Source organism: Herpailurus yagouaroundi, unplaced genomic scaffold, assembly GCF_014898765.1.
Source record: "Herpailurus yagouaroundi ecotype Mexico unplaced genomic scaffold, PumYag 142, whole genome shotgun sequence".
NCBI lineage: Eukaryota > Metazoa > Chordata > Mammalia > Carnivora > Felidae > Herpailurus > Herpailurus yagouaroundi.
The window spans coordinates 54154368-54179981 of NW_024412397.1; the positions used below are offsets into that span (position 1 = coordinate 54154368).

General features: G+C 39.5%; 1 protein-coding gene across 3 annotated transcripts in view; it reads right to left on the reverse strand.

Moving 5' to 3' along the window:
- MYOM1 (myomesin 1) overlaps positions 1–16617 on the reverse strand; it is a 153361-nt gene extending 136744 nt beyond the window's left edge. Inside the window, exons 1-3 of one of the 3 annotated variants that reach the window (XM_040479292.1) lie at positions 16212–16617; positions 15193–15287; positions 3565–3693 (exon numbers count right to left, since the gene is read on the reverse strand). The gene's annotated coding sequence lies outside the window, so the exon portion shown is untranslated. The remainder of the gene's footprint in view (positions 1–3564; positions 3694–15192; positions 15288–16211) is intronic. The other 2 variants (XM_040479290.1, XM_040479291.1) reach the window with 2 other exon arrangements.
- Positions 16618–25614: the final 8997 nt, after the last annotated feature.

Below are 25614 nucleotides of genomic sequence, written 5' to 3' on the forward strand. Positions count from 1 at the left end.
GTGTGAGCGTGCCTATTGTACTCCAGGAGTAGCAAATGGCAGTGAAGCTGCAAGGAGTGAGCAGGGTGCAAAGAGAGGTATAGGAGAGGATATGTTGGGGGTGGGGTGGGAGGGTAGACAGCGTAGGGCCCGAGAAGTGACTGCAAAGACTTTGTCTTTTACTCTGAAAGGGCAGAAAAACCATCAAAAGGTTACAAGCTGAGACTCATTGTGGCTGATATATAAATAATAGACTACTGAGAGACAAGAAGGAAAGCCAGGAGACCAATCAGAAGGCTGTTATGGGGGTGTCTGCCTGGCTCAGTTGGTGGACTCTTCATCTTGGGGTTGTGGGTTCAAGCCCACATTGGGTGGAGAGAGAGATTACTTAAAAATAAAACTTTTTAAAAAATAAAAATAATTTTTAAAAAAAGAAGGCTGTTATGAGCTACGTTGTATTCCCCCAGATTCATATGTTGTTGAAGTCCCAACCAGCAGTACTTCAGTATGTACATTTGGAGATAGGGTTGTTACAGAGGAAATGAGGTTAAAATGAGATCATTGGGATGGGCCCTCAGTCAATATGACTGGTGTCTCTGTAAGAAGAGAAAGTTAGGACACAGACATGTACATATACAGAGGAAGACTCTGTGAAGAGGGATAAGAAGATCATCTATAAGGGGGGCCTCAAAACACAACAACTCTGCCCACACCTTGATCTCAGATTTCTAGCCTCCAGAATTGTGACAAGATACATTTCTGTTGTTTAAGCCACCCAGTCTATGGTACCTTGTTAGGGAAGCCCTAGCAAGTAAATACAAAGGCCACTGCAATAGCCCAGGCTAGACATGAAGATGGTGGCAGTGGAAGTGTGAAAAGTGATCAGACTCTGCACGTGTTTTGAAGATGGAACCAACAGCATTTGCTGAAAGTTCTGAATTAGGGTGTGAAACAAAGAGGAGTGAGAGACGATGCTGAGGTTTTTGCCTGAGTGACTGGAAGAATGAAGTTGTTGACTGAGATGGGCAGGAGTGTCATAAAGCACAGTTAGGGATGGAAGTACAGGAGATGGGTTTGAGACATACTACAACTGAGATACCTGCTAGATATCCAAGTGGAGATGTTAAGGTAGACACATGACTTTGGGCCATGGGGTAAAGGTCCAGGATGGACACCTACCTTTGGGAATCAGCAACATATGGATGGTATGCAGAGCCAAAAAAATAGATCAGAATGATTATAAATGGAAAAAGAAGTTCTAGGACTGAACCTTGGAGTTTGCTTATATGACTGACCCTTGAACAATGGCAGGGGTTAGAAGTGGCAACCTCTGCCCACACCCAGACAGTGGAAAATCCACATATAAACTTTGACCACCCCCAAACTTTACTAATAGCCAACTGTTGACTAGAAGCCTTACTGATAATATACACAGTAGATAAACACATATTTTGCACATTATATGTATTATATACTGTATTATTACAATAAAGTCAGATAAAAGAAAATATTAAGGAATCAAAAAGAAAATAGATTTACAGTACTATACTATATTTATCAAAAAAATGTTGTGTATAAGAGGGGCCATGCAGTTAAAACCCATGTTATTTAAGGGTCAACTGTATTATCCTGTAATGAGCTCTCTCAAATCCCATGAACACTTGAAAAAGGCATAGTGTCAAACCAGACAATTTGCTCCATTAAGAATATGAAGGCTTCTAGTCTTCTTACATAAAGAAGTAAGAAAGTCAGCCATCAGTGTAGAAGGTTACACCGTGAACTTCAGCTAACAGTTCAACTGACAGTCAAAGATAAGTCTGTGTAGCAGAGAGAGGGGAGGCTTCACATTGTATGAGTTTTCTTGAATGCTGTGTCCACTGACAGGAGTTGTATCAGTCACACTGACAACGTTGGAGGAAATAATAGTTTTATAGGAGTCCCTCCACCCATTTTTAATACTTTTGTGCATGTTCTGAAATGTGATTTGTAAATTTTACAAGTAAAATCATTGTGAGGTAATCAGTTTTTTCCAAATCTCTTTTTTGATTATTTTAAATGAGGAATGAATTCTTCTAAAGTTGCCATATTTTTTGTCAGGGTTAAATCAACTTTTTATTTAGACTCTTTTGTAAGTCAGCATGCATTCCCTAGGGAAGAAAATCCAGCAAACTCCACTCCAGAAATATTTATCTTGGGGCTCATGGAAGATATCAGTCTACATGGCATTTCCCAAGAGGAAAAAAATAGCTACTAGCAAGCAACTTTGCTTCGACCCTTAAATAGATTGCTATCTTCTGTTCTAAAACATACAGAATAATTACCATATGTAATGAATAATTATTAGATAAATTTTGATTTAAAAAGAATTAGAATATATTAATACAGAAATATGTTAGGCAGTTATAAAGATAATAGATAAGTTTCTTTAATGATGCATACTACATTGCACATGGCAAAGGTTGTTTAAAAGATGTCCAAACAAATGAATGACCTTCCTATGTATTAAGTTATAAGACAAGTTCATATAAGCTCACGTGACTTGAAATGCTTACATTTTCACAAAGTAAAATCTTTAAATATTTTGCCCCAATTCTATTTTGTACTTCTTTATTTCTATTTTGCCCCAATTCTATTTTCTACTCTCTTTATTTCTATTTTGCCCTCAGTAGATTTATTTTTAATAGTACTTAACATTGCAGGCACATCCATAATGTATGACAAGTAAACAGGGTCTGGCTTGTAGTCGTCAGAGCTGGTTGCCTCTGCTCTGACCTCTGGAACGAAGGTACAACTACCTTCGCTTCAAGTAAGTGAGGATTATCCCCAACACGTGACAGCTAGAGTATGTGGGGAGGAAAGATGGTTAAGACTGGCATTTTCTTTCTGAATATAATTTGGGAATTTGGGGAGAAATACTGATTACAAAATTATAATCCTGAGATGATACTTTTGTGCAAGCGTTAGAGGCCCAAAGCTGATTAGAATCATTCACAGAAAGTGTGAACTTTAGGATCATCATGTGGGGATCTGTGTTGCTACTGAACTATGACTTAACCATTTTTGGGTCAGAAATATCATAATGCACTCTTACATTTGTCCACATGGCATTGACATAACAAAATCACTGAATTCGAAACTAGGGACTTCTGAGTGAATTTACCTCCTCTTGGTCTAATTTGTAATCAGGGAATATTGTAGGCATGTGGAAAACAGAAAACATATTACTTGCTGTCATCTCATCCATTCCAGATTCCAACCAAACCACAGAACTATAACTTGGAAAGAGTACTTGGACTCACACTTACAGTTCCACCTGAGACAGATCTTATCTCCTTATAGTTCCAGGAACAGTAGCTTAACTTAAAAAGAACAGTGTGATGTGAGAGAATAGCTGTGCCAGCAGAAACTGGCACCCTGCTGCTTTTGTCTTCCCGCCCAGGGGCTCCACTTTCCTATTTCTCTGCTATTCTGACAGCTCTTTGAGCAAACCACTGAACTCACAAGATAGAAAGAAACCACATGCATGCAATGCTGTTAAGCACCTAAAATATCAAGTGCATTCTTCTGCCTCAGTGTCACACTTACCAGTTTGCAAAGGAGCGATGGTGGTGCACAAATGCTCCGAGGTGGCTGTGGAGCTGGACGAGAGAATGAAAAGCCCACGGAGGATGAATCCCAAAGAAAACGTGAAGAGGCAGGCCTAAAGACAGGACCCTGGGGACCAGTTCAAAAATAATGCATGTGGTCAGGCTGTAGAATGTCAGAGCCACACAGCCAGCCTTTTATGGCCAAGAAGGCAGACAAATATAGCAGCAAGTGGATGGGGCGGGTAGTCCTAACCAAGAGGAGGAGAGAGGCACTGGCAGGTAGCTGCCTCAGTCACGTACTTACATTAATGCCAGTCAATGGGTCTGTCCTGATTTCACCAAATGCAGGATTTTTATGAGGCTGGAAGAGCTATTTTCAATATGTCTTTTATGGCTGGATATTTAAAAGTGTAATGGAAAAAGGAGTTTGTGTTGTGAACTAAAAATAGGTGTGGTAATCTGATTCCCAAAATGGACTTCATGGAATTTTAATGCCAAGATATGGTTCTGGGTGTGCTGTTCGTAACACATGTACAGTACATTTAAAAGGCACAAGGTTTAAAAAGAACTTGAGGCTAACTAAAGGCAAAACACGTAAAAAATGGGTCCCATGTGGTGGCAACTTTGGCCTGACAATACACAGTCACTATTTCTCTCATGCTTCAAAGTCACAGCTTCAGGCTTGAGTATTTGAATCCCTTTTTTCACTAATTAAAGCCTTTGAGAAGCAACACTTTTTTCTCTTTGCCAAAGTCACAGTAGGGTCAGTTTATCTAACCAGAGATTCTTTCTTTGTTTTTCACACTATGTAACAAATTAACAGGGGGGAGAATCTGGTGGATAGAGTCTACATTTTGGATTCAGACTAGAGCTAGATTCCTGACCATCGATTCAACCTCAAGCAATTTATTTCTCCTTCCTAAGCTTCATTTTCCTTCTCTACAAAATATATCCAAATTATGAGAATGCTGTAGAGATTCAATGAGATAATGCATTTAACCCAGTGATTACCACGTAACAGTAAACATCAACTATTATTACTGATAGAAATAATTTGAGAGCTCATTGTTCATATTATATGTACTGAACTGGTTAAGCTCCAACATGATATTACAGTGATATCACCTCAAGTGAATACAGATCACTTGTAACTATAAAATATTAAACAGACCTAATATTGTAGTCTATAATTACTTTCTTGATAACTACAGTTAACACTGAGACCCTGTGATAGGCACTTTATATACAGGACCTCATTTAATTCTCATAATTTCCTGCAAGCGAGGTATAATCAGCTTTACTATATGGCCAAGGAAATCAAGGTTTTGAAGGCAAAGTCATTTACCAAAGATCACCCAGCTAGTAAATGACAAATGCAATTCATTTAATCCATATTTGGACTCCAAATCCCAGCACTTCTTGCCATGCATTGATGTATCCTCTAGTGACACTTCGTTTACAAGAAACTAGGTATTCTGTGAGTCTCTCTTACATTATGCTCTGCTTCTGAGCTATCCAAAGTATGTAAAAGAATGCATTCCATTTAGTCCTGATGCTGTTTCCTGGTAAAATTTAACTTGGCATTTCTTCGTCAACATATACCTCCTGTCAGTGTGCATTTGAGCTATTTGGAATCCATATGAGAGTTTTCCAAGTTTCATGTTCCCCAAGCATCCATTTGTTCTCTAAACACCCAATGTAGAATGGTAGTGGTTCTGATTTTTATCCACCAGGCATCAGAATGGTTCCCAGTGGGCTGTTTCTGTAGACAACATGTTTCAAATCTTCTCAAAACAGGAGGGAGAAAAATAAACAAAAATAAAATATATAAATCATAATACTAGATGATATTTAATGACCATTTGCTATATGTCAGGCATTAATGCTAACTGCTTTACAGTATCTTATTTGAACACTGCATATACATAAAAACATTTTATGGATTATGAAGTTGAGATTTAGAGAGGTTAATATTCTTTTTTTTTTTTAATGTTTTTAATGTTTATTTTTTGAGAGAGAGAGAGAGAGAGAGACAGAGCACAATTGGGGGAGGGGCAGACAGGGAGACACAGAATTCGAAGCAAGCTTGGGGCTCTGAGCTGTCAGCACAGAACTTGACACAGGGCTTGAACCCACAGACTGTGAGACCCTGACCTGAGCCAAAGTCAGACGCTCAACAGACTAAGCCACCCAGGCACCCCACCAAGAGGCTAATATTCTTAATATCACATAACTAGAATGTGACAGAGGATTTAAACTCAGTTCTGTTCTATACAGAGAGTAGTCTCCAAATTTCATACTATACTGCCTTTCAACAATTTAACTGTGTGTGTGTGTGTGTGTGTGTGTGTGTGTATGTGTGTGTAGATAGAGCCATATGCCAATAATGTCCATCAGAAGGAAGACCTGTTACTAAAGAATTTGTTATATTTCCTGTGCAACAAGTATTTATTAGATCAAGATATACTGGCTACAAAATCAATACCTTAAAATATTTACAGAATTTTGATCCCAGTTAAAAATACAAAATTAGAGAAGTCCACACATACTTGTGGAAAACTAAAATATTATCATTTATACACTGACACTCAAGATCCCAGTGAAAGCCAAATAGTTTATTTCAAACAAATATATAGGATTTGACAAAACAGCATGAGCTAGAATCAACTTAGTTTACCAAGTGATCTTTCTGCTATAGCATCATCTGGATTCACCCTTTCCTGACAACATATTTATTTAAAATACAGCTATCCAGGAGCGCCTGGATGGCTCAGTCAGTTAAGCATCCGACTCTTGATTTCAGCTCAGATCATGATCTCACAGCTGGTGAGCTTGAGCCCTGCATCAAGCTCTGCACTGACAGTGTGGACTGCTTGGAATTCTCCCCCCCCCCCATCTCTCTCTCAAAACAAACATGAAAAAATAACATATAGCTATCCAAATTACATACATACTACATAATTAAACTAAAATTAAAGAAGAAAAATTTAGCTGGTCTCATAAAACTCAATTATTGTGATTCAATCATGATTCCCTTATAGATGAAAAATCATCTTGTCAATTACTCTGATATAATCATAAAGCCCTTATAGATGTGTAATTATTCTGAAAACTTAATGGAATGCTAACCAAGTATTAATTTAAATTTCCTAGGAAACCATCTAATGGAAATGGCTTTTTAAAAAGCATTGAACTATAAAATTTTGAAAATTTAAAAAAATACTTGCTTCTAGAATTATGGGGTTTTTAAAAGCAATTTTAAAGTAGATATATTCTCTCTTCAAACTGACTTTTAAGAATATTAATATTTTGGGGGCACCTGGCTAGCTCAGTTGGAGAGCATGATCTGGGGGCTGTAAGTTTGAGCCCCATGCTAGGTATAGAGATTACTAAAAGAAATAAATAAATAGTATCAATCTTTTTAATATTGACATTTATTATATAGTATAATTATATAATTTTATGTATATTATTATATATTAATTACATTAATATTTATTAAAAATTAAGGGTGAAATGATGAGTTTAACTAATAGTAGTATATCCTAAAAGCAAAAATAATTAGGGGAACCTGGGTGGCTCAGTCAGTTGAGCGTCCAACTTCAGCTCAGATCATGATCTCACAGTCCATGAAGTCTGTGGGTTCGAGCCCCATGCTGGGCTCTGGGTTGACAGCTCAGAGCCTGGAGCCTACTTTGGATCCTGTGTCTCTCTCTCTCCGACCCTCCCCTGTTTACACTCTGTCTCTCTCTCTCAAAAATAAACGTTAAAAAAAATTAAAACAGGGGCGACTGGGTGGTGCAGTCGGTTAAGCGTCCGACTTCAGCCAGGTCACGATCTCGCGGTCCGTGAGTTCGAGCCCCGCGTCGGGCTCTGGGCTGATGGCTTGGAGCCTGGAGCCTGCTTCCGATTCTGTGTCTCCCTCTGTCTCTGCCCCCCCCCCCCCCCCGTTTATGCCTTGTCTCCTCTTTTTCCAAAAAAAAAAAAAAACGTTAAAAAAAAAAAAAATTAAAAAAAAAAAAAAGCCTCTAACTCTTGATTTCAGCTAAGGTCATGATCTCAGGGTCATGAGATTGAGCCCCAAGGTGAGCCCCATAATGAACCCCACATCCGGTTCTGTGCTGGGTGTGGAGCCTGCTTGAGAGTCCCTCTCTCCCACTTTCCCTCCCCTGCTCACTCATGTACCATGCACATGCTCTCTCTTAAATGAATGAATGAATGAATGAATGAATGAGAACCAGGCTAAAGAGGGAGAGATCTGAATCTCCAATTTCATTTTATTTTTGACAGTTTCAGAATAGTAAAATTTACATATCACAAAATTCACCCATTTTAAGAGTAAAGTTCACGGGTCGCCTGGGTGGCTCAGTCGGTTAAGCGGCCAACTTCGGCTCAGATCATGATCTCGCGGTCTGTGAGTTCGAGCCCGTGTCAGGCTCTGTGCTGACAGCTCAGAGCCTGGAGCCTGTTTCAGATTCTGTGTCTCCCTCTCTCTGACCCTCCCCCGTTCATGCTCTGTCTCTCTCTGTCTCAAAAATAAATAAACGTTAAAAAAAATTAAAAAAAAAAAAAGTAAAAGTTCAATGAGTTTTAGTAGATTTATATAGATGGGCAACCATCACCAAAATCCATTTTTAAAACACTTCCATCACCAGAAAAATTCCCTTATGCCAGTTTGTAGTTAAGCATTGATCCCATCCACAGCCTAGAAAACCACTGACCTGGATTTCTGTCTCTATAGTTTAGCCTTTCCTAGAAATTTCATACAAATGGGATCATATAATATGTAGTCCTTTATGTCTGTTTTTTTTTTTTTTTCTTAGCAAGATGTTTTTGAGATTCATCCATGTTGTTCCAAGATTTGGCAGCTTGTTTCTTTTTATTGCTGAGAAATATTTCACTGAAAGACATACTATATTTTGCTTACCCATTCATCAATTAATGGACTTCTCATTGTGTCCAGTTTTAGGCTATTGTGAATAATGCTGTCTTGAATTTTTAAATATATTTGTCCTTATATAGTTAGTCACACTTGGTCTCACAGATAACAAGTATCCAAACACTGACCAAAAAAATATTGATATCTAACACTTACATAGTACTTACTATTTTCCCGGTGGTATTATAAATGGTTTATATGTATTAACTTCTTTATTCCTCAGAACACTGTATGAGGTAGGTGCTATCATTATTATTATACACTTTCACTAATGAGAAAACTGAGGTACAGAGAAATTCAGTACCTTGCTCAAGTACATACAACTAAAAAGTGTTAGATATTGTGGTGATTATTTTACAATATATGTGATTCAAGTTGTTATGCTGTACATTTAATTTTATTTTATTATTATTTTAAGTAGGCCCCACACCCAACATGGGGCTTTAACTCACACTCTTGAGATCAAGAATTGCACGCTCTACCAACTGACAGCCAGGTGTCCCTATGCTGTGCATTTTAAACTTCTGCATTGCTGAATGTCAATTATATCTCAATAAAACTGGGAGGAAAATGTTAAGAGTGAGGATTCAAATTCAGATAACCCAGGGGCGCCTGGTGGTTGAGCATCCAACTCTTGATCTTGGCTCAGGTCATGATCTCAGGGTTGTGGGATTAAGCCCCACATTGGGCTCTGTGCTGAGAACAGAGCCTGCTTAAAATTCTCTCGCTCTCTCTCCCCAGCTCATCATGTGCTCTTTCTAAGGAAAAAAAAATTAAAAATAAAATAAAAATCTTTAAAAAAAAAAAAAAGAAACTATGTTCAAATTCAGATAATCCAGATCCAGACCTCACCCACTTGTCAGTATTTAACACTTGCTCATAACTAAAACAATCCACTTGTGATAAAATTCTGTAACTTCTTCTATTCTTTTATAATGTAGATACTAGTCTCACATTTGAGGCAGGCATATATCTTCAAGTATTAACTTGATTATATTCTTTGTTTTCTTCTCTCTCTTTCACACTCTGATAGTCCCTTCCCCTTTCTCTCCCAGTCCATGCTGAAACAGAACAAAGATGCACAAACAAAACAAACCTTCAGACTTAGGAGTTTCAGGTACAAGCTTACAGAGCTAGATTTTCCTATCCTGCTCACCAGATAATACTGAGCCTAGAAAAGAAAAGGCAAAAGGCAGAGTAGCCACTACAGCAGGGGAGCAAGGACCAATAGAAGGAATGAGGTGATCCTCAACCCAGAAGGAAAGAGGCCTTTGGAAGAAAGAACAAGGGAGAGAAAGATAAGAGGTAATTTATCCTTAAAAATGGACTCTTGGAGCACCTGGGTGGCTTAGTCAGTTGAGCGTCTGACTCTGATTTTGCCTCAGGTCATGATCCAGTCAGGGGATCCAGCCCTTTGTCAAACTCTCCAGAGCCTGCTTAAGATTGTCACTCTCTCTCCCTCTGCCCCTCTTCCCCCCTCATACACATACTCTCTCTCAATCTCAAAACAAACAAATAAACAAACAAACAAACAAACTCCTAACTTTGAAGGCATTAAGCTAAGTGAAATAAGCCAGGCACAAAGAACACATGTTATATGATTCTATTTACATAAGGTACCTAGGTTAAATTCATAGAGACAGAAAGTAGAATGGTAGTTTCCAGAGGCTGGGGCAGTGGGGTGGGGGAAATGGGAACTAGTGTTTAATGGGTAGAAACTTTCAGTTTAGGAAGATGAAAAAGTTCTGGAAATGGATGGTGGTGATAACTGTACAGCAGTGTAAATGTACTTAATACCACTGAACTGTGCAACTTGAAAATGCTTAAGATGGTAAATTCTTGTTATGTGTACTTCACCACAATTTTAAAACAGGGACTTCTGATTCATCACTGTTCTGCATGAACAGCCCACAGTTTAGCAGTCCTGGACATTGATAACTCCATTCCCCATAAGATAGACGGGGGACTCAGAGAACTTGGCCACCTTGGGCAGAGGGGAGAGCATGAAGTGGGAACCATGCCCCTCCAAGGAGCAACTCAACAGTGTCAGCTGGGAATCTCTTGGTGAGGAGAGAAACAGACACACCCCTATCACACCTGGTTCTCATCAATGTGTACACACTATGTTCTACTGCATCCATAGATAACCAATAACAATTAATGAATGCATTGTACTATTCCACAATCATTGGTGTCCTAGTCCTTAAATACTGGACACATGGATGTTTCCAGTTATTCATCAAGACTAGAAGTCAGGGTTAGAAATTAGGAACATCTTCATCTGCAACCCAGCTCTTTTATTACATCTATGTGTGTTCCCTTCAGAGGCTCTGTTTCTCTGGCTGTTTCTTCATGGTTCCCCCAATTGCGTGGGACTGGAAGAGTGGTTCTCCTTCCTTGCTACACATTAGAATAGCTAAGAAGATTCTAAACTGTACTCTAACTCAGACCATATTTCAGGACAATTACCTCAAAATCTCTGGGCGTGGGACACAAGAATTTCTAAAAGCTCCTAAATGACTCTAATGTGCAGCTCAAGGGAAAAATGATCTCTTAGGTCTCTTTCCACTCTAAAATGATGAAAGCCTCTGAATTAAAAAGACAGCTATAAATATTTTGTACAAATAGAGGTTTTCCTTTTCAATTACCTCCTTGTAAGTATTTTCCCAGAAAGGGACTATGAATTAAAGGGTATGTTTTGTGAGATTGCTATTTGGAATAATTGGGCTACGCCATCTAGCACGTATGAATATGCTCTTTCTTCATGGCCACATCGATATTGCAATGTATAATTTTAATTTATTTTCAATTTTTATTTTTTTATTTTATTTTAGAGAGAGAGCATGTACCCTAGCAAGGGAGAGGGGCAGAGAGACAGGGAGAGAGAGAATCCTAACCAGGCTCCTCACAAACTGTGAGATCATGACCTGAGCTGAAATCAAGTTGGACACCCAACCGACTGAGCCACCCAACCATCCTTAAATTTAATTTAAATAAATTTAATTTATTTAAATTAAATTTAATTTATTTCAGCAAGTTTAACAGGTGTGAAATAGATCTCACTGCTATTTTAATTTTATTTTTAAAATTATTTTTATTTTTTTAAAACGTTTATTTATTTATTTTGAGAGAGAGAGGGAGAATGTGAGTGGGGGAAAGACAGAGAGAGGAGAGAAAGAGAATCCCAAGCAGGCTCTACGCTGTCAGTGCAGAGACCGACACAGAGCTTAATCTCACAAACTGAGACCATGACCTGAGCCAAAATCAAGAGTCAGATGCTTAACTGACTGAGCCACCAGGTGTCCCCTCATAGCTATTTTTAAATGAATTTTAAAAATTCTTTGTGAGTCTGGACATTTCTATCAATGTTAGCTAACTATTTGGTTTTCCTCTGTGTGAGCTATCTTTTGACCTTCGCCATGGAGATTATTTTTCTTGAGATCATTCTTTTTTTTTTTTTCAACGTTTATTTATTTTTGGGACAGAGAGAGACAGAGCATGAACGGGGGAGGGGCAGAGAGAGGGAGACACAGAATCGGAAACAGGCTCCAGGCTCTGAGCCATCAGCCCAGAGCCTGACGCGGGGCTCGAACTCCCGGACCGCGAGATCGTGACCTGGCTGAAGTTGGACGCCCAACCGACTGCGCCACCCAGGCGCCCCGTTGAGATCATTCTTAATCTGTTAATATATTAACAAAATAAAATTGCTATCATTGATTGAGAACTACTATGTGCTAGATACTGTACCATGCTTTACATGTGTTTTGCTTTATTCTTTACAAAAATTATACAAGGCAGTTATTATCCCCAAATTATAAATGAGAAAACTAAGATGCAGATAGGTTAGGCAAGTTACCCAAAGTCACACAGCTAATAAATAATGGAGCTGGTATTTGAACCCATCTCCATCTGGCTCTCAAGAACTATCTTCCTTACTGGACAAGTGAACACTCAATGCTTGCGCTGCTCACAGTACATGCTGATGTTTTGCACCATGTGATTCCTGCTCTCTGACCCACAGTGATGGGTCATTTCAGACCTAAAGGTAACTGATGTATATCCTTACCAGCAACCTATGTATGGCCTGGTCCAAAAGGTGAGCCAAACCAATCACATTCCTCTCTTGAGAATTTGAATTTGGAAATGTTGAGCATCAGCGCACTTAATAGAAGGAGCAAAAGTGGAAAAGGTAGAATGAAGAGTTGCTTTGCGAATACTGGAATCAGAGGAGCCATGACAAACTGAAATTATGAGGCACCAGAAACTAGGGTTAGCAGAGAAAGAAGGTTGGTAGAGAGAAAACTAAGTAGGTGTGCTCAAAGAAGCAGACCTAATCAGAGAACAATCATTTGGCGAATGAGAGAAAAACCGAAGAGTCAATACCTCAAAGCTCCCTCTGTTTTCAGTAACTTTCCAGTTTAGATGCCATTCATGTATATCCCTCACCTATGTATCCTTTTTCGTGAGCTAACTGGACTGGGTCTCTGTTCCTTGCTATCGAACAAGTCAGAATAAAACACTCTTTTTTTTTAATTTTTTTAATGTTTATTCATTTTTTGAGAGACAGAGAGGGACAGAGCATGAGTAGGAAAGAGGCAGAGAGAGGGAGACACAGGATCTGAAGCAGGCTCCAGGCTCTGAGCTGTCAGCACAGAGCCCGACACGGGGCTCAAACTCATGAACTGCAAGATCATGACCTGAGCCGAAGTCAGATGCTCAACCGACTGAGCCACCCAGGCACCCCAAAATGCTCTTTTCATTAAATTTAAAAAACATTCTGGATATTAAGCTTTCATCTGTCATTTTGATCATAAAATGTTTCTATTTCAATTCTTTCCTTGATTTCATTACATTTTGACTTTTGTAAAAGTAGAACCATCAATCTGATAATCAGTAACACTTTCACAGGTCACAAACTTATATTTGCACAAACAATAGGGACAGAAAGCAGAGAGTGGTTGCCTGAAGGTGGGGGAGGAGAGAAGTGGGAGGAGTCAGGAAGGATGGATTTACAAATAGGCATGAAGAAACTTAGGGGGAGATAGATATGTTCAATATCTTGAGTGTGGTTAAGTTTTCACAAGTGTACACATGTGTCAAAACTTAGGATATTATACATTTAAATATGTGTGGTTTACTGTATGCCAATGATGCTTTAGTTAAACCATTTTTTAAAACATATATATTCTTCTTTCCAGTTAAGATACTTAAATAATTCTATTTCATTCAACTTATTATGCTTATGCTTAATTGGAACTCACCTGCAATTTATTGTGGTTTATGCTATGTGAACTTAATCAAAGTTTATTTTTCTCAGTTTTAATATTCTCTTTTTCAACTACATTTCATAAATAGTTATTTCTTGCACCATTGTTTATTACACTTGGAAAGTCATGTGCTGAGCCTATAATTTTTTATCTATTCCTATTAATATCTTTCATTCCTTGGCCAATTTTTCTATTTTTAAACCTAATACTACCTGGTTTGGAGGTCTGGAATTTTGTTCCTTTGTGATATTTGTAATGTTTTAAAGTCAAGTAAAGGACTTTACATGAGGCAAGTGTGCTAATGTTAGTACACACACACACACACACACACACACACACACACACACAGATGTTCTCATATAGTTACACAAAATAAATCTCATGTAGCTATTATACATATTATTTTAATAAACATCAGATGCACCTTATATGAAAAGAGTTTTAATAGAATTACTATAAGAATTAATAGAGTAACAGAGTAACAGTGTGCCTGGGTGGCTCAGTCAGTTAAGGGTCAGGTTCTTGACCTCGGGTCAGGTAAAGATCTCACAGTTCATGGGATCCAGCCCCACGTCAGGCTCTGTGGTGACAGCATGGAGCCTGCTTGGGATTCTGTCTCTCCCTCTCTCTCTGCCCCTCCCCCACTTATGTGCATGCACTCTCTCTCAAAATAAATAATAAATAAACTTAAAAAAAAAGAAAGAATAGAGGAAAACCAAGATTTTATTCATTGTCTCCCCTGTCTTGAGCAATAATTTTTTGGGGGCCTATATATCCAAATAAGATCTAACCTATCTGTGACTTCCAGCCACCACAACTACCTGTGTACCAAGAAAATTTTCATTCTGGACCTAACAGGCCACACAGAAGTTTGATAACATACATCTGGTTGCATTGCAACACAGGATCACTTTCATCATTTAACCACTTCCTAAGTCTCCTTTATTTTTTTCTACTACCTTTGCCTCAAAGTTCTTGAATAAGGGTTACAGTTTTAACTTAGGTCTAACTGAGCACACATGACATGTCTGGCACAGTGCAAGGTCATGGGTATAAAAATGGAAGGAGGCACTCTCAGGAAATATGTGTACTTTCATATCGTGGCTCTTTCTTCTTCCTGAAGCAGGTAATGAATCATGTAGCACACAGTAAGACACTGAAGGACACGAATCTTGGAAAGGCCCCTTCAAATTTAACTTCAGGTTCTTTGGTCTTTCAGGGATTATTGGGTGGTGCTGCCAGACCAGTGATTTAATGCTTTATTGAATCGGTGCTCCATGGGGTAATACAAAAGGAGGTGTTCTGTGTTAAATGTTGACAAGTTATATGAAACAGAGACTGCCCATAGAAATTACTTTCATTTACCAATATTTTTCCAGGAGAAAGAAGAACTCAGGATCAAAAGTTATAATATACTTACAGGTGGCTGGCAAAACAGATATTGCCCCAAGGCACTGATTTCAGTGGAATTAAGCCTTGCTAGAAAGTCTGCAAGAAACCATAAAGTCTCTTTTCCTGGGAAGAACAAAAAAATAAGTCAACATTTTGGGCAAATATTCCCACTCCAAATTATTGATACAATCATTTTTATCAACAGCTAGCATGCTTCACCAATCAATACAGCATAGAGGCTGAAAGCTCAGGCACTGAGGTCATATAGACCTGCATTAGATTCCTGCCCCTTCTCTTCCCCACAATATGAACTTGGGCAAGTTACTAATCTAAGCTTCAAGTTCCTCATTAGTAAAATGGAGGTGACAGTAACCATCTTGCAGGGCAATGACTGAAAGGCAATGTTAATAAGACACTCAGAGCTCCTGGCTTATAGGAAGTACTCAATAAATAATCATAACAATAATAATTCATTATTATTATTAATGAATACATTAAAAAACTTCTACTTAGGTGGCACCTGGGTGGCTCAGTTGGTAAAGCTCTGACTTTGGCTCAGGTCATGATCTCACAGTTCACGCATTCAAGCCCCACGTTGGGCTCTGTGCTGACAGATCAGAGCCTGGAGCCTGCTTCGGATTCTGTGTCTCCCTCTCACTCTGCCCCTTCCCTGCTCATGCTCTGTCTCTCTCTCTCTCTCTCTCTCTCTCTCTCTCTAAGATAAATAAACATAAAAAAAAAACTCCCACTTTGAAAATGTAAAATACAGGATATGTTTACAAGCTAGTTGGAAAGCAAGTCAAACACACATAAAAAAGCAAAGAACAATCCAAAGTGATTCAGTATTTTTCAGTGTAATAAGATGTTAAATATGAGGTTCATGTTTCCCAGAATTCTGGCAGATAGCCCAAAGGCTAAGAGCATTAGTTCTCAGAACATCTATCCAGGCATGCTATATGATTATACAATTGCATAATTATGAAATCCATTTTGTGACCCCTAGTTAATGTTCCAATTCAGGAATTATAGGAGACAAGGAGATCAGACCTGAAAGATTCTAGAGAGACCAGCATACGGAATTCTTCAGAAAGAATTGTCAGAGCTCTGTGCATCAGTTCCACATACAGATGGTGTGAGGAGTAGGTGGTACTTCTCATAGCACTTTGAAGATACCGGTCACCCGCCTTCAGCATGTATTGTTGCTGGAGGAAAGCATGCTGTTGGACCCACTGTCAGTCTATTGCAGGCAATCTCTTTTCTCTCTGTAAGTTTGTACTATTTTCCTTTTTACTCTTGATGTTCTGAAGTTTCACTGGGACATGACTTGGTACAGATTTATTTTTATTTTTTTTGTTTCATATTTGGGTGCATCTTCAACCGGAATAAAGATTGTAAAGATTTTTGATTCTCAGTCGTCTGCTTCAATATCATTTTCCAACATTCTCATTTTTATCTTGTTCTGGATTTCCTATTAAATATACAATGGACTAGTTCAATATATCCTCCATGGCTTCTGACCACTCTTTTATATTTTTACTTTTTTGTCTCTCTGTGTTACATTTTGGTGAAGGCCTCAGTACTGTCTTCTAATCCACTACTTCAAATGTCTAAAATGTCATTTCTTACCATCACCATACCCACCCTCCAAACTATTTCTCCCCCACGTTCCTTATTTCAGTGATAGGCATACCATCTATCAGAAATTCTGATTCCTTCTTCTCTCAGGCTTACCTTCTACTAATCCTCTATACTATTATCAGAGTGATTTTAAAAGAATACAAGTCTGATCATATTAATCCCATACATAAGACAGATCAGTGGTATCCCATTGACCTTCAGAAACATGGCTTTGATGTCATTCAGGGCATGGTCTCTGGCCACCTCTTAGGCCTCATATTTTTGCCATTTTCCCATCATACCCTACCTTCCAGTTCTTCATTCATTCAATATGTATTTTTATTTATTGAGTGCCTTTAATGTGTTAATTACTGTGCTGGGCCTTCAGGATACTTCAGTAAACAAAACAGTCCCCCAAACCCTGTCTTCATGGAACTGAGTAAAACAAAAACAAAAACAAAAACAAAACAAAAACAAAACTGGGACCTCATCAAAATAAAAAGCCTCTGCACAACGAAGGAAACAATCAGCAAAACTAAAAGGCAATCGACAGAATGGGAGAAGATATTTGCAAACAACATATCAGATAAAGGGTTACTATCCAAAATCTATAAAGAACTTATCAAACTCAACACCCAAAAACCAAATACTCCAGTGAAGAAATGGGCAAAAGACATGAAAAGACACTTCTCCATGGAAGACATCCAGATGGCCAGCCGACACATGAAAAAATGCTCAACATCACTCATCATCAGGGAAATACAAATCAAAACCACAATGAGATAGCACCTTACACCTGTCAGAATGGCTAACATTAACAACTCAGGCAACAACAGATGTCGGCAAGGATGCGGAGAAAGAGGATCTCTTTTGCACTGCTGGTGGGAATGCAACCTGGTGCACCCACTTTGGAAAACAGCATGGACGTTCCTCAAAAAACTAAAAATAGAACTACCCTATGGCCCAGCAATTGCACTACTAGGCATTTATCCACGGGATACAGGTGTGCTGTTTCAAAGGGACACATGCACCCCCATGTTTATAGCAGCACTATCAACAATAGCCAAAGTATGGAAAGAGCCCAAATGCCCATCAATGGATGAATGGATAAAGAAGATGTGGTATATATATACAATGGAGTATTACCCAGCAATCAAAAAGAATGAAATCTTGCCATTTGCAACTATGTGGATGGAACTGGAGGGTATTATGCTAAGTGAAATTAGTCAGTCAGAGAAAGACAAAAATCATATGACTTCACTCATATGAGGACTTTAAGAGACAAAACAGATGAACATAAGGGAAGGGAAACAAAAATAATATAAAAACAGGGAGGGGGACACAACATAAGAGACTCATAAATAGGGAGAACAAACTGAGGGTTGCTGGAGGGGTTCTGGGAGGAGGGATGGGCTAAATGGGTAAGGGGCGTTAAGGAATCTACTCCTGAAATCATTGTTTCACTATATGCTAACTAATTTGGACGTAAATTTTAAAAAATTAAAAAAAAATTAAAAAAAATAAGCAGTAAACAAAGTAAGTAAAGTATATAGTTATGTCAGAGGTAATAAATGCAGTGGAAAAAATAAAGCAAGAGAGAGAATGCTGGACGTGGAAGAATGAACGATGGAATCTTAAACAGAATGACCAGAGAAGGCATTATTGAGATGGTGACCTTTGAGTGAAGACTTGAGAGAGTTGAGGGAGAAAGCAATGAAAACATTAGAAGAAAGATCGCTGAAAAGGAACAGCAAATACAAAGGTGTCAAAGTGGAAAAATGCCTTCTTCAAGAAACAGCAAAATCAATATGGTTAAGCAATTGGCAAAAGCAGGCAATAGGAGATAAAGTCAGTGAAGTTCACCAAGTCTGGTTTTTTGGGGGGCTTATTATAGGCCACTCTAAGGCATGTGGCTTTTACTCTGAGGTGAGACACCACTGGAGGGTGTTGAGTAGAACAATGACATGATCTAATTTATGTTTTAGAAGGATCACTCTGTGACTATGGAGAGCAGAATTCCGGGGAACATGGAAGTAAGAAGACCAGTTAGAAGACTACTGCAAAAATCCAGGTTTGATACTTTTGTACTAGGATGGTAGCTGTAGAGGTGATGGGACATAGTCAAATTGGTATGTTTTGAAGGACTTAACCAATAGGTTTGGCTAACTGCTGTTCTAGACCCTGGAGATGGTTTAACCACAAGGTTGGATGAGGGTCAGAAAAGAAAAAGGTGGCAAAGATGAGCCAACGGTTTTCACTTGAGCAACTTACCCTAGACGGAGAAGATGGCAGGAAGAGCAGGGTCTGTAGGTAAGATCAGAAGATCAGTTTTCAAAAGGGAGAAGACAACATATGGGGACAGATGCCAGCCAGTAGGTAGATGTGGTGGTGAGAGCTTGTGGAAGTCTATTTTGCCCAGTGACTTAAAAGGTCATCAACTGAGAGCAAGGATGGGAGAAAAGGTGCTGGAGATGCGAAGAGACAAATTTTAAACTGATATCTAAGAGAGCAGAAGCATCAAGATAACATCAAGGGCTCACTTGAGGTCTTTGGTCATAAGTAAACTATGACCATTCAGGAGTGCCTGGGTGGCTCAGTCGGTTGAGTGTCTAACTCTTGGTTTTGGCTCAGGTCATGATCCCAGGGTTGTGGGATTCAGCCCCTTGTGAGGCTGAGCACTGAGTGTGGAGCTTGCTTAAGATTCTATCTCTGCCCCTCTCCCCAACTTGCTCTCTCTCTCACTCTCAAATAAACAAAATGAAAAAAAATTTAAACTGTGACCATTCAGCTTGTTTCCTCCAGTTGAACAAAGCATTAGCATATTAGTTAATTTGGGGTAGGATAACTGCTCTACAAACCCCAAATTTTAGTGCCTTAACACAACTGAAGTTGATTTCTAAGAAATTTACATGACTATCTCACCTGATGCACACAATGGATGACTAAAGTAGATGCTATCATTATGCCCTTGTCTAGATAAGAAAACCAAAGAATTGTTTGAAGTAAGCCTAAGCCATAATTTTTGTTTTAGGTATTCATTTTATTTGGGAGTATTTTAAAAAAACTGCCTCACAAGATTAATTCAGCAAATGTGATTTGGTCACTACATTCATTCATTAACAAGTTATTATTAATATCAACTATGTCAGGCAAAAAACAGTTTATGATCTTAGAAATATTTGCTTTTTCGTCAGCGCAGGAGCAATTCTTTAATTAATTGCCGGGAACGGGTAAATTATTTTCTAGGTAGTTCTTCTTTCATCTTTTGGTTAGCCTTATTCATATTCTCTCTTCTCTCTTCTCTCTTCTTTACTGTTTTTTCTAAGCATTTATCTTTTTTTTCAAATGTATTTTTTTGTTGTTATTTATTTTTGAGAGAGAGTGCAAGTGGGGAAGGGGCAGAGAGACAGGGAGAGAGAGGATCCGAAGTAGGCTCCACATTGACAGCAAAGAGCCTGATGCAAGGCTTGAACCCACAAACTGAGAGATCACAACCTGAGCTGAAGTCTGATGCTTAACCGACTGAGCCACCCAGGCACCCCTCAAAAGTTTTACTGTGAAAGTAATAACTTCCCCCAAATATTCTTAATTCAATTCCACATTATTTTTTATCTTGTATACCAATCCTGAATTTAAAAATAATTGTAATTTTTAAAGCAATTCTTTATGTAGAACTTTCTACACCCTTTTAATACATTTATTTGTAGTTTTGCAGCTTTAAAACTAATTTCCAAACAGATTAATTTAACCGCCTTAATTTTATTTAAAAGAAAGGAGCTCCTCCTACTGTTTTCCTGCATTAATGCTAATTTTTTACATCCTAGTTTACATAGAAAGAATTACAATTCCATTTATGTAGGCACAACCAGAATGTAAGCCACGTCTCTCACCGTTCGAAAGTTTCTTATATGCAATACAAACTGTAAGTGATCACTAGGAAATTATTGACTTTGGCAGTAAATACCAAAGGTTAATTCAGCCACACTTTCTGTTGTTTGGGTAAGGAGTTTCCCTTCTTGAACCAAAGAAGAGAGCATAGAATTGTAAAACAAAATGTGGGATTTGGGTCAGGCCATTTACCAGCTATGTGCATTTGAACAAATAACCAGTTATCAAATATTTACTGGCACCCATGGAAAATTAGGCACTATCTTAGGAGTTAGGGATACATGAGTAAGGAACACTGGTCCCTGTCCTCCCTTCTCTCCTACACCTAGGCAAGCAGAGACATGAGTTATAATCCTGGTTCTTTTATTACGTTTTGGGTAACACGGGCAAGTTATCAAAATATTTGAGCCTTATTTCCTAATCTGTGAAGTGGACATAAGAATACCTACCTCACAGGGTTGTTGTAAGAACTAAATGATAAAAATGCTTAGGTAAAATACCTAGCACATAATAGGTACATATTAACAGGAGTTCCTTTCTTTCTCTCTAGATTTTTCTGGTCTCACAAAAAAGCCTCACCTTGAGGCAACAGTGTCCTTTTAATAATTATAGTAACCCATAAGAGTCAAATATTATATACTCTGAGCTCTTGAAACATTAATGGAAGGTTTTCTCAACCTTGACACTACTGATGTTCTGGGCCGAATAATGCTCTGTTGTAGGGGGCTAGCCTGTGCACTGTGGAATGTTTAGCAGTAGTCCTGGCCTCTATGCATGAGATGCCAGTAGCAGCTCCCTGGCAGTGAAAATCAAAAATGCCTTCAGGTATTCAAATATTCCCTTGGGGAAAAAAGTCACCTGTGGTTGAGAACCTCTGCATTAGTGAATCATAAACTCACACGTAGTAGGTCTTGAAGAGCATTTTTAAAAGTTAAATGGCATAAAACAGACACATGAAAAGATGCTCAATATCACTCATCATCAGGGAAACACAAGTAAAAACCAAAATGAGATACCACCTCACACTGGTCAGAAGGGCTAAAATTAACAACTCAGGAAACAATAGATGTTGGCAAGGACATGGAGAAAGAGGAGCCCTTTTGCACTGTTGGTGGGAATGAAAAGTGGTGCAGCCACTCTGGAAAACAGTATGGAGGTTTCTCAAAAAATTAAAAATAGAACTACCTTACAACCCAGCAACTGCACTACTAGGAATTTATCCAGAGGATACCAAAAATGCTGATTCGAAGGGGTACATGCACCCCAATGTTTATAGCTGTGCTATTGACAATAGCCAAATTATGGAAAGAGCCCAAATATCCATCAACTGACAAATGGATTAAGAAGATGTGGCATGCAGGGGCACCTGGGTGGCTCAGTCGGTTAAGCGTCCAACTTCAGCTCAGGTCATGATCTCACAGTTTGTGGGTTCGAGCCCTGCATTGGGCTCTGTGCTAATAGCTCAGAGCCTGGAGCCTGCTTCAGATTCTGTGTCTCCCTCTCTCTCTGCCCCTCCCATGCTCAGGCTCTGTCTCTCAATAATAAATAAAAGTAAAAAAAAAAAAAAAAGTTAAAAAAAAAGATTTGGCATGCGCATATATATATATATATATATGCGCATACACCCACATACATACAATGGAATACTATTCAGCGATGAAAAACAATGAAATCCTGCCATTTGCAACAAAGTGGATAGAATTAGAGGGTATTATACGCAGCAAAATAAGTCAATCAGAAAAAGACAAATATATGATTTCACTCATGTGGAATCTGAAGAAACTCAACAGATGAACATAAGGGAAGGGAGGGAAAAATACAATAAAACAGAGAGGGAGGCAAATCATAAGAGACTCTTAAATACAGAGAACAAACTGAGGGTTGCTGGAGAGAGGTGAGGTGGGAAGGTGGGTTAAATAGGAAATGGGCATTAAGGAGTGCACTTTTCTGGATGAGCACTGGGTGTCACATGTAAGAGATGAATCACTGGGTTCTGCATTGTAAGTTAACTAACTTGAAAATAAATTAATAAAAAAAAAGTAAAGCTGTACAATAAAGAAGTCAGAATGGGAAAAAAGTTAAATGGCCCAATTTTGAAATAGAAATCTTAGAAAACATTGTACGTACTCAAGTATTATTTAGTGATATAAATTTCATACAGCAAGTTTTAATCAAAGGTTTGAAAGCCACTGTTCTATACTTAATAAGACCTTTCACATAAACTATCTCATTTAATCAGGAAACTCTATCAAGTAGGCAGGAAGATGTTATCCCCATTTTACAAATCAGAAAATTGAGGCTGAGGTCAGCTGAGTGATTTGCCCTCAGTGTTACTCAGTAGGCTGAAGAGCGGATATGATGCAGGACCCAAGTCTCTAAAGTTAAGGTAAAAAGGAGATTGTTACCTGAGGGCAAAAATCTCTTATGGAGTCAGAAGAATAGAGACATTATAGAGTCAGAGGTCTTTGGCAGTGGGTCCAATCATTAAAACAAGTATCAATATATTAGATGCATGTGAAAATGTGAAAAACATTTTATCAAGGTTTTTATTTTTCCACAGTGGCTTGCTAACCTTTGTGTACCCAGAGTTACTTGTGGAATGAATAAAGGAATGAATGAACACTGACCACACAATTCCTATTCCTCTTCAATCACCCAGTTTCTCTGATCACCTTTAGACAATTAAGCGTGCTCCTCCATTTGCCTGGAACCTCTCCTCTCTTTTCCCACTGACCTGTTTTTTTTTTAACTTTTAATTTTTATTTTTAATTCCTTTTTTTTTTTTTAAATAAGCTCTATGCCCAATGTGGGGGCTTGACCTCACCACCCCAGATCGAGAGTCGCATGCTCTACAGACTTAGCCAGCCAGGTGCCCTTCCCCATTGACTTTTAGAATCAGCTCTTCAAAAGTCCTCTAGGGGCCACCTTCCACAAATCCCCACACAGGTTTATTTCTTCCCATGTTCCTTCTATGGGCCTTATGCAATTGTACTGTAACGATCTGTTTTACAAACTGTTCCCTGACACTCCTTGTGCCTTTGCAATCCTCTCTACTCCCTCTCTGCCAATCCCCCCAGAGATAGCAGCTTTATTCTATTTCAAACAGCATAAACCACAACACCCGCCACAACACTTGGAAATACAGGGGCTGTGTAATACCTGACTGATTGAGAGGAAAGAAACAAGGCAAACAAGGCAATTATCTGACACTTAGAAAAGCAAAAGAATGCTGCTGCTTCCTTCCGAGCTGAGAAGACTAAACTATTTCATTGTGGGTTAAAGTTTTCTTTCTGAAGACAAGGACAGTAGTTGGAAGCCTCCAGGTCTCCGTGGTGGCAGGTCACCACTCAGTGGAGGTGCGAGTGCACTGCAGGGTGCTCACACTGCTGCCCAGCCCAAGTCAGACCCCAAAACCAAACTGCGGTACCCCTACCTCTAAGCCGTCTGGACTTGGCCTGCCGCTGCCTAGGTCTTAGGCCCTAAGCTGTCTAGCTCTGCATCCCCAAGTGTTAAGAGTTCCTTAGGACCCCAGTTATACAGATGGCTTCACAGGACTTGCTCTAAAGCGATTCTGAATCATTAGGTTGGAGATAAGGCACCCAGTATTTTGAATTTTTACCAGCACCTCCGTGATTCTTAATATCAAGGCCATTTAAGAAACTAATCATCTTTGTGTCACTCCCACTATAGAATTAGGGCAGTTATTTATTTTTCAGTGATTTTTACCTCAATGTTAACCTTGGAATAGGCTATTGGTTAGTAGATAAAATGCTTCTGAGGTCCTCGAAGTTGCAGCGTGTTAATATTCAGAATACATAATAATGCAACTTTTAGCTTCCTTTTAGCAGGGTGATTCAAGTGAGAGGCCAAAACCACAGCCACCCCCAACGTCAGAACTGTTCTGGCCACGTGAGCCAAACTAGGCACTGAACCTCAGGGCTGGGATGACGATCCTCAGTAATATCGGTCCAACTCACTCCTTTTGTAGTTGAGCTCAGAGAGCTGAGGTGCCCAGCACCACAGTCTTCTCTTCCTCACCAGACTCTGGATGGAAAAGGGCAGAGGACAGAACTGGGGCGGGCTTTCCTTTAACAAGATGCATTGTTAGAAGCTGTCCAAGAAAAGGAGAGCTGAGAAAACATAGGCCGCACTTTTTAATCCCTATTTTCACCAAGCCGCAAGTCCGCTTCACAGTGAGAGATTGGGGCAAGATTTAGTTAGCTCTTGCTGGTCGCCTGTCTTCCCTCCTAGTCAGGTCCCGACTTCCCTTGTTAACCGGGGCTCCGGTGGGAAAAATAACAGCAAACGGTTTTGAAGAGGGAGGAAGTCTTCATCATCCGTGACCTCATGACATCCGCCTGGGCCAAAAAAAAGTAGTGGCCGCTTGGCTGAGGGCCCTGGGGACTTAGGAAAGTTTGCTCCAACGTATAAGGGGTGGGACCCTTCGAAACAGCACAGTACACAGAGATACAACCTCCTACCCGTAGACTTTACAGACAGAGACCCACGCCCTGAGTGAGTCCCGCGCGCAGGCGCACGACCGTCCGGCGGCCGGGGTCTGGCCCTCTGGGAAGCGCGGGCGCGGGTCACGTGGGCCGCGCAGCCCTCTGCGCTATTTCCCTACATGGACTTGGGCTTGCCAGGCCCCGCCCCTGGACGTGCCCTGGAATGTGCAGGGAGGCAAACCCACAGGGCAGGCTCACCCATTTACCAACAGGAAAGGGGGGAAAAAGCCTACATTGTAAGAGGAGGTACAAAAATACGGAAACCCAGTAGAACAATTACACGAACGAACCATTACACATTCTTCTGTGTTCTAAGTCGCCCGCTTTATGCTCCTTCCTGTGTACTCGTTCAAAATTGCGCCTTCCTAGGACACTGGCCACTCCCCCCACCCGTCGTCTTTCTATTAAGTCAGGCCCACTCTGTCGGCCGACAATGGTGA